We start from the raw sequence: 15,629 nt of genomic DNA, 5'->3' as shown, positions 1-15,629 counted from the left end.
GAGTTGGTCATGGACAGGGAGGCCTGGTGTGCTGCGATTCATGGAGTTGCAAAGAGTCGCATACGACTGAACGACTGAACTGAACTGAACAACCCAGAACTGCTCTCTTCTTTTGGGAAGAGTACTCTTTCCTTCTATTTGGGGCAACAACTTCTACTCTTTACCTATCTCCAATCTAATGCGAGTCCAAATGGGAGGTACAGTTGCCACAGTGGTTGACAGAGCAGTGGGTTTCTGAGCTGAGGTAGGACGATTATATAATAACTGTACTGTGATTGAGTTATGACTCTTAGTTCCACATTCACTCTGTGTGCCTGTTCTATGAAGGTGCGTTTTGACACAGTAAACATTCTTCTTTTGTTAACTATCACAGTGTTAAGCTTTGTCAGTAGAAAAAGTGCTGGAGTGACATTGAAGGAGGAAAAAATTTTGTTCCCCTAACAGGCACCTGAAGCATGGGAGACTTTCCTAGAATCTACCTCTGGCAGCACAGTGACTTCCTCAGCTCCTCTCAGGGGTCTGAAGGACAGTCAAGGGTAAAGGAAAATCTTCTAAGTGGGCATAATTTGAATAGTATATTTATCTGCCATGTCTGGTGTGAGAAATGACCAGAATGGGCAGTTGCTAATGGTTTTTCTAGATGGAATGGGACTGGAAGATTGGAGATGAGGAAGTATGGGAAAGAAGTATTGAATATGGATGGATTTCTCTGAATGGGCGCAGACTGTGAAGATATCTGTGTCTTATTTGAATGTACAGTAAGGGTACCCGCTGTGGAGGAGACTGTCAATAATTAGGTGGACTAAATGGCGCACTCTGGGTTTGCCCAGCCACCTCAGAGCTTGCTCTGTGGCTTGTGGACCGAGTGGCCGTGGCGGTAGGGATGCAGGCTGTGCATGTGCTCAGCAACCTGGATTTTCCCATGGTACGGGTCATCTTGCTGACACTGTTGCCAAATGCCTAATTTGTCAAGAGCAGAAAAACAACATTGAGTCTCTGATATGGCCCTGGTCCCCAGGGTGATGAACCAGCCATCTGGCAGGTTGATTACATTGGACCTCTTCCATCATTGAGAGAGCAAAGATTCGTCCTCATTAGAATAATTACATGTTCTAGAAATGGTTTGGCCTTGACTACTCATAATGTTTCTGCCAACACCACTGTGAAGTCACAAAGTGGTTTATCTACCACTGGTGTATTACACACAACACTGCATCTAATCGGGGTACTTGGTTCAGAGCAAAGGAAGTGTAGCTGTGGGTCCATGTCTACGGAATTAACTGACCTTACCACATATGCCATCACTTGGAAGCAACTGGCTTAACTGAACTTTAAAATGACTTACTAATGACAGTTATGGTCAGTTGGTAAGCAGTACTCTGGAAAAATGGGATTCTGTTTGACCGGATTATGTTTTGAATCAGAGACCATTATATGGCTTTCTCCCTATCATAGGCAGAATCCATTTGAAGCAAGGTGTGGCAGTGAGTGTCTCTTTTCACAATTTCACCTAACAGTCTGCTCTCAGGATTTTTCTTCCCTTACCTAAAAACTTTGCTGCTGCTGGTATAGAGATCTTAGTCCCCATGGGGAGAATGTACCTTCAGGATATGCTATGGTTCCACTACATTGAATGACGAGGCTACCAACTGGTCATTTGGGGTTCCTTATACCACCAAAACAAAAATGGGATAATCTGCAGGCTGGAGTGATTGGTCCTGGTTACCAAGGGGAAATTGGCTTGCTTATTCTATACAGTGGGGGCAAGGACCAGAGTCTGGAACCCAGAAGATTTTCCAGGTAACCTCTTAGTACTTTCATGTCTAATATCAAGGCTAATGAAAAATTAAATCAACAAAAAATAAAAAGTAATTTTCTTGAGGACTCAGAATCTTTGGAAATGAAGATTTGGATCATTTCACCAAGCAAACTGACTGAAGGCAGGGGAAATACAGAATGGGTAGCGGAAAATGAAGGCCATAGATATAAATTATGGTCTCCTGAACAATTACAGAACCAGGGACTGCAGTATCTTTGTATGTTATCTATTAGCTGATTATATCCATATGGTTATTTGTATTTGGTAATCATTCTCCTTTATCTCCTCCCCACTTTTATATTGAAGCTGTCAAGGTTGCATTCATTTTCTGCTGCTGCTGCTGCTAAGTCACTTTAGTCGTGTCCAACTCTGTGCGACCCCAGAGATGGCAGCCCACCAGGTTCCCCATCCCTGGGATTCTCCAGGCAAGAACAATGGAGTGGGTTGCCATTTCCTTCTCCAATGCATGAAAGTGAAAAGTGAAAGTGAAGTCGCTCAGTTGTGTCCAACTGTTATCGACCCCATGGACTGCAGCCCACCAGGCTCCTCCGTCCATGGGATTTTCCAGGCAAGAGTACTGGAGTGGGGTGCCATTGCCTTCTCCAATTCATTTTCTAGGCCTGCTATAACAAAGTACCACAAACTTGGTGGTTTAAAACAACAGAAACTTATTCTCTATTTTGAAACCAAAGTATTGGCCTGGGTTTCAAGGATTCTCAGCTCTGTTAGGTTTTATCATTGAATCTCTATCCATATAGTTTGTTTTAAAATGACTATGTAATCTTTCATTCTACCAGGTGATACATGAATACACTTCTCAGTAGACATTCAGACAACCCACACGAAGTGAAGTCTCCTTTAGTCTGCCACCTCCTGCCATCCTATTCCTAACCAGACTTAACACTGTAGCGTGACATCTCCTTTGTGTGGTTCAGAAATTCCCCACTGCTCTAGACTTCTGGCATCATAGACTTCTTTTCAGTGCTCTGAATTAATTTTTATATTTTTTCCTGTTAATTTAATTGGATTTTCAAAGACTAAGGAGGTAAATATGTCTTTAGATCACCTCCTTGAAATAAACTTTATTTGGTCATTGGATAAATAATTCAATTCATGACTTAGATAAATAATATTATTTTGAAATATATAAAATAATCTTGAAAATGTATGTTGCCCTCTAGTGGTGGAAAAATTGTGTACTTTATTACTACTCTAGAAATTTTATGCCATTTAGCCATTAGTTAAGTTGGGGGCTTCCCCAGTCACTCACTGGTGAAGAATCCACCTGCAATGCAGAAGCTGCAGGAGTAGAAGTTTCAGTCCCTGGCCGGGAAGATTCCCTGGAGTTGGGCATGGCAATCCACTCCAGTATTCTTGTGGGCTACAATCCATAGGATTGCAAAGAGTCAGACACGACTGAAGCGTGTTAGCATGCATGCATAAATTGGGGGAGCACAGTGGAAGTTGATGCAAAAAGAGCATCCTAGGAGTTGTATTGTTTAAAAGAGGAGTTAAGGTATGTGTAACATTAGGTATCGGAGAAGGCAATGGCAACCCACTCCAGTACTCTTGCCTGGAAAATCCCATGGGTGGAGGAGCCTGGTAGGCTGCAGTCCATGGGATCACGAAGAGTCAGGCACGACTGAGCAACTTCACTTTCACTTTTCACTTTCATGCATTGGAGAAGGAAATGGCAACCCACTCCAGTGTTCTTGCCTGGAGAATCCCAGGGACGGGGGAGCCTGGTGGGCTGCCGTCTGTGGGGTCGCACAGAGTCGGACACGACTAAAGTGACTTAGCAGCAGCAGAAACATTAGGTATTGTTGAGTTGTTAAGTAAGATTACTAGAAGACTACTGCTATTATAAACAGTAGAAAATAGACTATAAATTCCCATCTGCTGCTGCTGCCGTGTCCGACTCTGTGCGACCCCATAGACGGCAGCCCACCAGGCACCCCCGTCCCTGGGATTCTCCAGGCAAGAACACTGGAGTGGGTTGCCATTTCCTTCTCCAAAGCATGAAAGTGAAAAGTGAAAGTGAAGTCGCTCAGTCGTGTCCGACTCTTAGTGACCCCATGGACTGCAGCCTACCGGGCTCCTCCATCCATGGGATTTTCCAGGCAAGAGTACTGGAGTGAGGTGCCATTGCCTTCTCCGAAATTCCCATCTAGTAGAAGGCAAAAATTAAAGAACAAAACAAATAAATAATTAAATGGATATAAAGAAAGTCAAGAGAGAAAAAACATATAGTAAAACAAAAGAGAACATACAGAGAAGAAACATGTTCTAAATTTCCAGTAAGCATAATACACGTAAATGGCTTAACCTCATATGCAAAAAAAAATCAGAAAATATAGTAATAGATTAAAAATAGTTCAACTATAATCTGTGTATAAATATATTTAGCTCACCAGTTTTAAAATGAGACTTTTCTGATGGATTAAAAAAAAAGAGAGAAACTATATTGTTGCCAAAATATTTTTTATAAAGAACAGAAAGAATGCAAACTAAAAAAATGCAAATGGTTCCAGAAAAATATTAACCATTAAAAACTAGTAGCCATATTGGGAAGATAAGCACAAACTTAATGATATATGATGAGAAATTGACAAATTTATATCAGAGCTGATATGCTAATAAATCTCTGAATTATTGATAGATAAAGCAATAAAAATTAATCGAGCTACAGAAGTTTTAGCTAACACAATTAACAAGCTTTTTACTTGGTCTAGGGAATAAAGCCTGAAAAGTCATTAGGGAAGTACCAAGTTAGAAAAGAAAGACAGAAGAAACCCCAAGAAAGCTGAAAAAAAGACATTAACCTCAAATGGATCCAAATGTATATGTAATGCGCCAAGACATTCTCTCCTAAACAATGCTACAGAAGACATTATAACTTCTCTGTTTCCCCTATTTTAGACACCATGCAGACTACTATCTTTCTATTATTTTTTTCTTCAGAAGAGCTATAACATTGATTAGGTATTGGTTTTCCCCCTGAAACCATGCCATGATTGAATTAGAATGTTTTTGTATTTGTCCTAGGAGCAGCTGTTAGAGTTACTTTCATTGGGAATTAATTCTTTCTGGTTTTCCTCTGAGGTGGTAGTTTTATACGTAATGATTGGTTTTAAGTACATTTTCTAGGATCTGAGAATTAAACACAACCAGTGTTTTCCAGCTCATGTATAACCTCCATCACAGTCTTCTTAATTTGGTTTGCCCAGGAGACCCTCAAACATTCAAAGAGGTTTGCTGAACTTGTTTTCTTATGTTCTATCTGGAAGATGCTGGGAGCACCTCACTTCATGCCCTTGCTCATCTTACTCTTTGCCTGTGCTTGTCAGCTTGCTCCTGAAGGCTTTGTCTCATCATCCTCCTCTCTCAGTAGATTCAAGTTCAGTGTCAAGTCAGCTTTGGAATCATAAATCAGAGCTTTGAAGAGACTTTGGAGATTAATTCAGTTTCGTAAATAAGGCAATGAAGGCCCACACTTATTTTTTTCCCACTAGTTTCCTTCAGAAACTTGGTCCTAAATCAGTTGATTTTTTCCCAACCCCACTACTCATTCAGTAATACTGAGGATTTCGGCCTTGAAAATACAGAAGAGAAAACAAGAAACAAGGCTGCCATCGTGTGGTATGATACTTGAACAGAAAGGAGGAGTTTATTCAGAGAAATCTGGGAATTGGGAAAATTATGCAAGGTGAAATTTCCATTAATTAGAACAGTAATTACCAACTCTTGGTAATTACAACTTTTAGACCTAGCAACCTGGAGAAGGGCATGGCAACCACTCCAGTATTCTTGCTTGGAGAATCCCTTGGACAGAGGAGCCTGGAGGGCTACAGTCCATGGGGCTGCAAAGAGTTGGAACAATTGATGCAACCTAGCACAGGCAGTCCTAGCCATGGAGCTGCCCGAAGTCCCAGGAAGATATTATAATTGACCCATGTCCACAGATTGAAAGGGCTGTAGAAGGCCCTTTGTCATTGTTTATTGTTCAGTCCCTCAGTCCTGTCTGACTCTTTGCAATCCCATGGACTGCAGCACACCAGCCTTCCCTGTCCTTCACTCTTCTGGAGTTTGCTCAAACTCATGTCCATTGAGTCGGTGATGCCACCCAACCATCTCATCCTTTGTTGCCCCCTTCTCCTCCTGCCCTCAATCTTTCCCAGCATCAGGGTTTTTCCCAATGTTCTGGGTCTTCACATCAGGTGGCCAAAGTATTGGAGCTTCAGCTTCAGCATCAATACCACTAGGCTCCTCTGTCCATGAGATTTCCCAGGCAAAAGTATTGGAGTGAGTGGGTTGCCATTTCTTCCTCCAGAGAATCTTCCTGACCCAAGGATCGAACCCATGTCTTCTGCATTGGAAGGTGGATTCTTTACCACTGAGTCACTAGGGAAGACCAAACCTATGGGTCTGTCCTACCTCACTTGAAATTAATGAAGATGGGTAAGAGGTACTATATACGAAACTCTTTTCCTGCTACTCAAATGGTTAGAAATGGGCTGTCCATGTATAATCACTTAACATTCTTAAAGAAGCCTAAAAATCTCAAAGGCCCAATTTCTTTTATTAATACATTAAGCCCATTTTATGTTTTTCAAACTTAAAAATCTAAAATATTTGAAATAAATTGTACAACACAGGTTTGACTAGATGAACCCTGGCCTCATGATTACGAACTTGAGCTCTGGAGGCAGACTTATTTTGGATTCAAATTCCAGTGCCACCACTTATATGATGACTTGGTAAAATTATTCAACTTTTCCAGTCTCAGTTTTCATCTGAAAATGGGGCTAGTAATCCCTACTCACTGGGCTGTGGCAAGGATTACACAGGAAGGGGCATGCACAGAATTGAGCAGAATGCCTAACTTAGTTAATGCCTAACATTTGCTTAGTGCTCCATAGATGTTAAGCTGATAAAATCTCATGGAGGCAGAGATGTGAGTACAACTAAACTTTTAATGTAATCAGAATGAAGCTATCAAATTTCTTAAAAAAAAAACCACATAACTTCTATTGAATTTTTAAATGCTTTCTCAGATAAGATGTCATCCTAAAAAATCTTGCCAGCAGGATTTCACAAAGGCAGGACCGTAGTTGAGGCACCACATTTTTTGCCTAGTACATGGGATTTCTTAGCACATTACACAAAAATTAGTCTCTTGGCGATAAAGTCAGGCTGAGTTAGTGAAGAGCAGCAATTTTCTAGTTAGTTGGTCTTACGTTCAGGTTTTTAGATCCGTTACTTAATAGCTGTGTGTTCTAGAACTTCATCGTATGCTTGTTAAAAAGAATAGTAGCATGTAGTTAGTTACCCGATGGCTCAATGGTAAAGAACCCACCTGCCAATGCAGGAGATGCGGTTTGATCCCTAGGTCAGGAAGATCCCCTGGAGAAGGAAATGGCAACCCATTCCAATATTCTTTCCAGGAAAATCCCATGGATAGAAGAGCCTGGGGGGCTACAGTTCATGGGATCACAAAAGTATTGGACACCACTTAGCAACTAACAACAAAGCAAGTACTTACATAATGCTTATATATAACAATGAAGATTGTGTCGTCCTGCATCAGAGAGATAATGTGTGCGAGCATCTGTCCTAGAGCAAGTCTCAGGAAATGTTTTTCGTTGCCTTGAAATTCTCTGAACATGGTGGTAGTGATGGTGATGTCTAAAGAAACCTTAGGGTTTAGATACCTGGGGAGTTGATTTGCAAATCCATTTTGTATGATGAACATACAAATACAAACACATAAAGAGAATGGTTTTGACAGTGTTCCAATTATCAAGATATTGCTGTCAGCTCCAAATCCATCCTTTTGCTTGCTTAGCTCTAAATCCAGTGTTCTGGAGCTGGGTTTTGTAAGCATCTCTCCTTTGCAGCTGATGGGTTATTAAGCTTTGTCAGTAGAGGGCGCTGGAGGGACATGGCAGGAGGAGGAGTGTCCTTTGTGTTCACCCATTTGTGCTCCTTCTAGCACCTCTTTCCCTGGGCCAGCTCGGCAGGCCAGGCTCCTGCAGCATGTGTGTGTGGAGCCTCCAGAGTCCGCTGGCCAACAGAACACAGCACCTGCCTGCAGGGGTCTCTACCCAGCATTTCCTTTGGTGGCTTTACACCAACTTCTGAGATGCAGTACCTCTTGTGGATGACTAGCCCCTCTTGTGGATGGCTTCCCTTGCAGAATTCCCAGAAGCGGAATTCCTGGTGAGTCTTAGCCAAGGTTTCCAGTTTGCCAGCCTGGGGTGTTTGCGTGCACCCCAGAAGAGTGTTCCTGGCTTGCTGGTTCCAACCGAAATTCCTTGCTTGCCAGCCTCTGCTCCAATCACCTGTGGATCAGAACAGCATCCAAATCTTCTCTGTCCAGTGGATTTCTCAGCCAGTAGTAGAAGCTGAATCCTGGCCTTGGGAAGGGGGCCTCTCTTGCAAGTTTGTTTCCTTTGTGGGTATATTCCATCAGCCCCAGGGTTCTCCCTTTCTAGTTTATCCTCTGCTGTAGTTAATATTCACTCTTCTTTTTTATATTCTAAAAAATGTGATCTAAAGTTAACTGTCATTAATGTATCTTAAATGATATAGGAATAAGAGGGAAGAAAACAAAAATAAGTGCTTAAAATGCATGCAAACGTATTTACAACAAAACCAGGAGGAAATACTCCTAACTCTGTATCTTAGTCTAAGGAAAATGTTGACAGTTTTCTTATATTTGATATATTAGTTTCTAATTGCTGCTGTAACAAATTGCCAAACAAACTTAGTGGCTTAAGACAACCAAAATTTATTATCTTAATGGTTTGGGAGGTCAGAAGCTGGAAGTTGTATTCACTGGGCTAAACTCAAGATGTCAGCAGGGCCTCATTCCTTCTCGCAGCTTAGGGGAAAAGCAGTTTCCTCATCGATGCCAGCTTCTAAAGGCTGCCACCATGTTGGCTCATGGCTCCTTTCTGCATTCACAGCCAGCGTTGGCAGTCCAGTCTCTCTCACACTGCATCACTCATATTGACCCTTCCGCCTCCCTCTTCGACATTTAACTACACTTATGGCTGTATTTTGTTCACTTGGATGATCTAAGCTAAAGCCCCCTATCTTAAAGTCAACTGCAGCCGATTGGCAATCTTAATTCTATCTGCAGCCTTAATTCTCTTTTGGCATGTGTATCAGAGAAGCAGAACCAGTAGGAGACGTATATTAAGAGATTTATTGCAAGGAGTTGGCTTATGCGATTGTGGGGGCCGCCTAGGCAAGTCTAAAATACACAGGGCAGGCTGTCAGGAAGGGCGGCTGGAAATCAGGCGTATGCCGAAGTTGCTGTTCACAGGTGGAACTTCTCTTTAAGTTCTACTATAAGATCCTTCAATTGATTGAATGGTGTCATCCAAATTATCCAGAACAATTGCTCTTACTTAAAATCAACTTTAATTGATTATGGATTTTTTTGGTTTAGTAACTGGAAACTGTAGCGTTGCCAAGTTGACAGGTCAAAAAGACCATTGAAGTCCACTGTTTGTCAATTTGGCACACGCACACCCACCTCCATAAACCATACTTAACCTCTGAATAAAGACAGCCACAAAGTCATGCTTCCATCTGACATCAAACATCCTTCATACAACCAAAACACATGAACACTTCTCCAAAAGAGGATGCAGGGTCCTAGGGTAATGGTCAGTCTTCTTTTTAATATACTTAAAGCTATGATATAAAGTTAACTGTCATTGTATCTTAGACGATAAAGAAATAAGACAAACATAATGAGACCAAAAAAATTGCTTAAAATAAATACACAATGTAAGAAATCTAGGAAGAAATACTTGTAACTATTATAGCCCTAACTTCTGCAGCTGGTTACATGGTTGTAGCTGGTGTTTATGGCTATCTTCCTCAACTACCCACTTCATATTCCCTTTGTCCTCAGCAAGGCACCTCAGCTAGTTGTGGTTCTTTACCTAGGCCTGAATAGAACAAAAAAGGAGATAAAGAGAGAATTCACTTTCTCTGCCTGACTGTTGAACTGAGACATAGGTCTTCTCCTGCCCTTGATTTGGGACTAGCACCATTTAGCTCCTCTATGGGCACAGGATCATAAGGTAACCTTTTCTACAGTGACATCCTCCAAGGAAGCTTAAACATTTGTGGGCTGACATCTCTATTAGGGCTAAAAACAACCAGGAAATTAGTTCTGTTGCCTCCAGTCATTACCCTAGTATACCCCCTCCCCTTCCTCCAGCCTCAACCACCATCTCAAGTATTCCTTTACAGTCCTATAAATAGAAGACCAGGAATAGTGGCAGATTTGGAAAAAGTCTTTGAAGTCAGACACTGTTGGTTTATGTGGGATGTCTGTTTATTCCTCACAGACTTCCATGGAAAGAGGAAGGGTGATTCTTACCATCCCCACCCAAAATCCACACAAGTCAAGTAAGGAAGAGACGGTCAGGACAATTGCTTACAGAGGTTGTTGTTTTGTCTCTAAGTCATGTTCGACTCTTTCACTACCCTGTGGACTGTAGCCCACCAGGTTCCCTTGTCTATGGGATTGCCCAGGCAAGAATACTGGAGTAGGCTGCCATTTCTTTCTCCAGGGAATCTTGCCAACCAGGGATTGAACTCACATCTCCTGCTTGGTAGGCAGATTCTTTACACTGAGCCACCTGGGGGTGCATAATAAATGAGACTAGATCTTGTTCCCTGAAGAGAATCTTGGGACTTCAGCAAAAGCAGTCAGTTCATCAACCAGCCCGTGTATGCACATGAACAAGGGAAAACAGAAGTGGAGACAGATGGCAGATGGCTGAGAGCTGACTACAGGGTGAACGGACAGAGGCAAGGGAGGTGCCGACGGGGTTGGGAAGGCTAGACATGGTGATGTAGAGACAGACTCCGATCTGTGGAACTGTACAGATGTATGGCTTCATAGCATCCTCTTCCCTCCCAATATTGCCCTTCCAGAAGAAAGCCTGCAGAAGCCCTTACTCTTGAGCCCAAGTGAGAAGATATATTTGAGCCCTTGTTACATAGAAGGCAGCCAGAGCAAGTGAGAGGCAGCAACCAACAGAGGACCACAAGTGTAGACAATCAATAAAGAAACATTCTCTTTTATTCTCCCTCACAACCCCCACCACCAGAGAAATAAATTCAGAAATAGATAGAGGAAGTGAAAAGTGAGACCCACTTCCCTTGACTGCAACCCAAGTAATGACCAAACTCACTGCAGGTCTCTGGAGCCATGGACCATGGCTAATGAAAATATGTATGAAATGAAATTTGACTTTAAACCAGACAATGTGTTTTTTAACTACAAAGTATTGGAAATGCTGTGGTGTCTGCCCAAGATATCATTAGGGATCTGCTCCTCACTCAGAAGAGGAAATTCCGCATAGCATAGTAACAGGAGGAAAATGAAACCGGTTTCCTTTTTATCACTGTGAAGTTAAAACTATTAATAACGTGTTACATGTTTATGTATGTATGCATGGATGTAAATGTGTGTATATATTAGTCTATGTGTACATATTTTTTCTAAGCAAAAAGAACTATTTGGAGGAATCTGTGGTTCATTTTTTTCATTTAAAATTTTATTTTATTTTATTCAAATATAGTTGATTTACAACATTGTGTTGATTTCTGCTGTAGAGTAAAGTGATTCAATTATACATAGATCAGATCAGATCAGATCAGTCACTCAGTCATGTCCGACTCTTTGCAACCCCATGAATAGCAGCACACCAGGCCTCCCTGTCCATCACCAACTCTCGGAGTTCACTCAGACTCATGTCCATCGAGTCAGTGATGCCATCCAGCCATCTCATCCTCTGTTGTCCCCTTCTCCTCTTGCCCCCAATCCCTCCCAGCATCAGAGTCTTTTCCAATGAGTCAACTCTTCGCATGAGGTGGCCAGAGTACTGGAGTTTCAGCTTTAGCATCATTCCTTCCAAAGAAATCCCAGGGCTGATCTCCTTCAGAATGGACTGGTTGGATCTCCTTGCAGTCCAAGGGACTCTCAAGAGTCTTCTCCAACACCACAGTTCAAAAGCATCAATTCTTTGGCGCTCAGCCTTCTTCACAGTCCAACTCTCACATCCATACATGATCACAGGAAAAACCATAGCCTTGACTAGATGGACCTTTGTTGGCAAAGTAATGTCCCTGCTTTTGAATATGCTATCTAGGTTGGTCATAACTTTCCTTCCAAGGAGTAAGTGTCTTTTAATTTCATGGCTGCAGTCACCATCTGTAGTGATTTTGGAGCCCAGAAAAATAAAGTCTGACACTGTTTCCACTGTTTCCCCATCTATTTCCCATGAAGTGGTGGGACCGGATGCCATAATCTTCATTTTCTGAATGTTGAGCTTTAAGCCAACTTTTTCACTCTCCACTTTCACTTTCATCAAGAGGCTTTTGAGTTCCTCTTCACTTTCTGCCATAAGAGTGGTGTCATCTGCATATCTGAGGTTATTGATATTTCTCCCGGCAATCTTGATTCCAGCTTGTGCTTCTTCCAGCCCAGCGTTTCTCATGATGTACTCTGCATAGAAGTTAAATAAACAGGGTGACAATATACAGCCTTGACGAACTCCTTTTCCTATTTGGAACCAGTCTGTTGTTCCATGTCCAGTTCTAACTGTTGCTTCCTGACCTGCATACAAATTTCTCTAGAGGCAGATCAGGTGGTCTGGTATTCTCATCTCCTTCAGAATTTTCCACAGTTTATTGTGATCCACACAGTCAAAGGCTTTGGCATAGTCAATAAAACAGAAATACATGTTTTTCTGGAACTCTCTTGCTTTTTCTATGATCCAGCGGATATTGGCAATTTGATCTCTGGTTCCTGTGCCTTTTCTAAAACCAGCTTGAACATCTGGAAGTTCACAGTTCACATATTGCTGAAGCCTGGCTTGGAGAATTTTGAGCATTACTTTACTAGCGGGTGAGATGAGTGCAATTGTGCAGTAGTTTGAGCATTCTTTGGCATTGCCTTTCTTTGGGATTGGAATGAAAACTGACCTTTTCCAGTCCTGTGGCCACTGCTGAGTTTTCCAAATTTGCTGGCATATTGAGTGCAGCACTTTCACAGCATCATCTTTCAGGATTTGTATATATATATATTATACATACATATATACATGCATTCTTTTTCATTTTCTTTTTCATGTGGTAAATCACAGGATATTTTTTCAACATGATTAATATTTATATAATTTTTACACAATAGCAAGTTACAATTTCTATTCAAATTCCCATAGACTATTAACCAGGAGACACTGGAACATATCCAGGGACATAAAACCAGGTGCAAAGATTTCATGGTCTAAAAGTATTGAAACCATAGATAGTCTGTAGTCTTATCACTGTGGAATTATATTAGAAATCAATACCAAAAGATATTTGAAAACAAGCCACATATTTTCAAGTGCAATGTGACATTTACGAAGAGAGATCTTTGATTTAGCCATTGAAAGCCTCAATAAAGTTAAAAGACTTTTCGAAAAAACACAGAAGGTGATTGCAGAGAAGAAAATAAGAAATTAATATCAAAGATAGTTTAAAAACATGTACTTGGAAGTTAAATGTCCACTTTTAAATGATGAGCATATCTAAGAAGCCATAGCAAGGAAAATTAGAAAATATTTGTAACAATAAAATGAAAAGATAATTTATCAGAATTTGTTGCATGCAGCTAAAGATAATCAGTGCAATTAAATACAATGTGGAATCTTTAATAAGGTATGAAAATAAATAATGGACACTAGCATAAAATTTTGTAAAATTTCAACAGAATCTGTAGTCAATAATACTATATCACATGTTAATTTCCTGTTTTTTTTTTTTTAACATAGTATTTCTTTTTATCCTCAGAAATAGATTAGAAGTTTCAAGCCTCATTCAAAATTAAAAAAAAAATCACTAAAATAATAAGCTTTCTAGACTTTCAGCAGTAATACTAGATGCCAGAATAAGTGGAACTATGTCAAAGTTTTGAGTGAATATAAATTAGAAGTCTAGCATTCTATTCATACTTAGTCAAGTAAGTGGAACCAAAATGTCATAAACTTTTTAGCTAAGCAAAAATTCATATTTTCTAAAATACATATATTATACATACTATATAAATGTACTTAAAAGTCTTTTTACTATACTTGATAAAGGCATGAGAAAGAACAACAAAAAAAGAGATGGAGAAATTCAAAACATAAACTAAATGATATGGGAGCACTGAATATGAAACAGAAAAAGTGAAATAAATTAGATAAAAGATCATCATATAGTCCAGTTGTTTTTAAACATGGCTGCTCATTAGAATCACATCTGGCTGGTGTGGGCCATTATTAATAATGACTACAAACTGGCAAACATAAAGATGGAATTTATAACAACAAACAGTTTCTTTTTTTTTCTGTGCTGTGCCTCACAGCTTACAGAATCTTAGTTCCCTGACCAGGAACTGATCACAAGCCACGGCAGTGAAATCTTGGAATCCTTATCACTAGGTCCCTAGGGAACTCGCCATAACCAAAATTTTGTGTGTTTTGGCCACCCACAGCATGTGGGATTTTAGTTCAAACCCCTGCCCCCCTGCATTGGAAGCATGGAGTCTTAACCACTGGACCACCAGGGAAGTTCCCCTAATAGGTCTTTCATTTGAGAAGTAAAAAGGTTTTCTTAATCAATAGTGGATGTACATACTATGTTCCAGCCAGATAAGATGTCCATAAATTTCACAGAGTTGAAAAGGCTTCATCAGTTGATGAGAATACATCTTTCAGATTTGTACCCCACGTATCTTAATGAGCAAAGTCCTCACTCTCTTGACTAGCAAGCTGTAATCTTTTTCATAATGAATTTCTAAGAGTTTGACCTTGTAGAGGGTCATTTTCAATGTTGGAATCTCTGGAGGACTGGTTGGGTGGGATCAGGAGGTAGGTTGAAGCATCAGGGCTGTCCTTTCAGAGTAATCAGAAACACTGGTTTCTGGCTCCCTTGAAGCAGTACTCATTCCTCTAACTTCCTAGTCCATTGAGGTTGACAGCTGTCACTCTTCTCCTTGAACCACCTTCTTTAGGACAACAGATTCCTTCTCTTCCCATGGGTTTTTGCCCCCTCCTCTGCTGATCTCAGGACTGTTTCCTGGTATTATTTGTAAACTTTAGAAGTCTCCTATTTCTGATGACTCCCTCTTGAAAAAGGGGGGTTTCACATATCACAATAATTTGCTTACCTGGATTACTGTTCTTTCAGCCCTTGGTGGCTAGCTCAGAGGTTGGCCAAGTCTAGGTTTTTATTCTTCCAGGAGAAAATGCTCTCTTTGATATCCATCTACACAGTTTGGCCCACTCCGCTCCACTCCTTCTCACTCAGCTTTCTCTGCCTTTCCTCTACTCCAAATTACTTTGGGGACCCACAGGTTATTAGGTCTATACATCTCTTAACTCCAACTGTAAAGAGTTTCATTTTATTTCTCAAAGGACTTCTGAGTTCCATGCAAATCAAGAGATATGGCTGGGTATCTGTTCTACACGTTTCTCAATATTTTATAACAATAAATCTAATCATGAAGCAATTGTGACCAGACACTTAGGGAAACTCTAGGGGATGATGACAACTAACTCTAATTGACCACAAAACTCAGCAGCTACCCAAACCAGATGCTGCCAAGGGAAATAACTTGCCTTTCATAGAAATCTGAGCAATTTTAGAGGCAGATACTTGCAGTCTCTCTCAGTAAAAGCTGTATAAATAAGTGAAGTTACCCTGATATGGTTTGAAAGCCACTTGGAAAAAATGATGAGATATCTTTGAC

This window comes from Bos javanicus, chromosome 9 (genome assembly GCF_032452875.1).
Source record: "Bos javanicus breed banteng chromosome 9, ARS-OSU_banteng_1.0, whole genome shotgun sequence".
In the NCBI taxonomy this organism is placed as follows: Eukaryota; Metazoa; Chordata; class Mammalia; order Artiodactyla; family Bovidae; genus Bos; species Bos javanicus.
The sequence above is the reverse complement of the archived record's forward strand: the minus strand, read 5'-3'. Positions refer to the sequence as shown.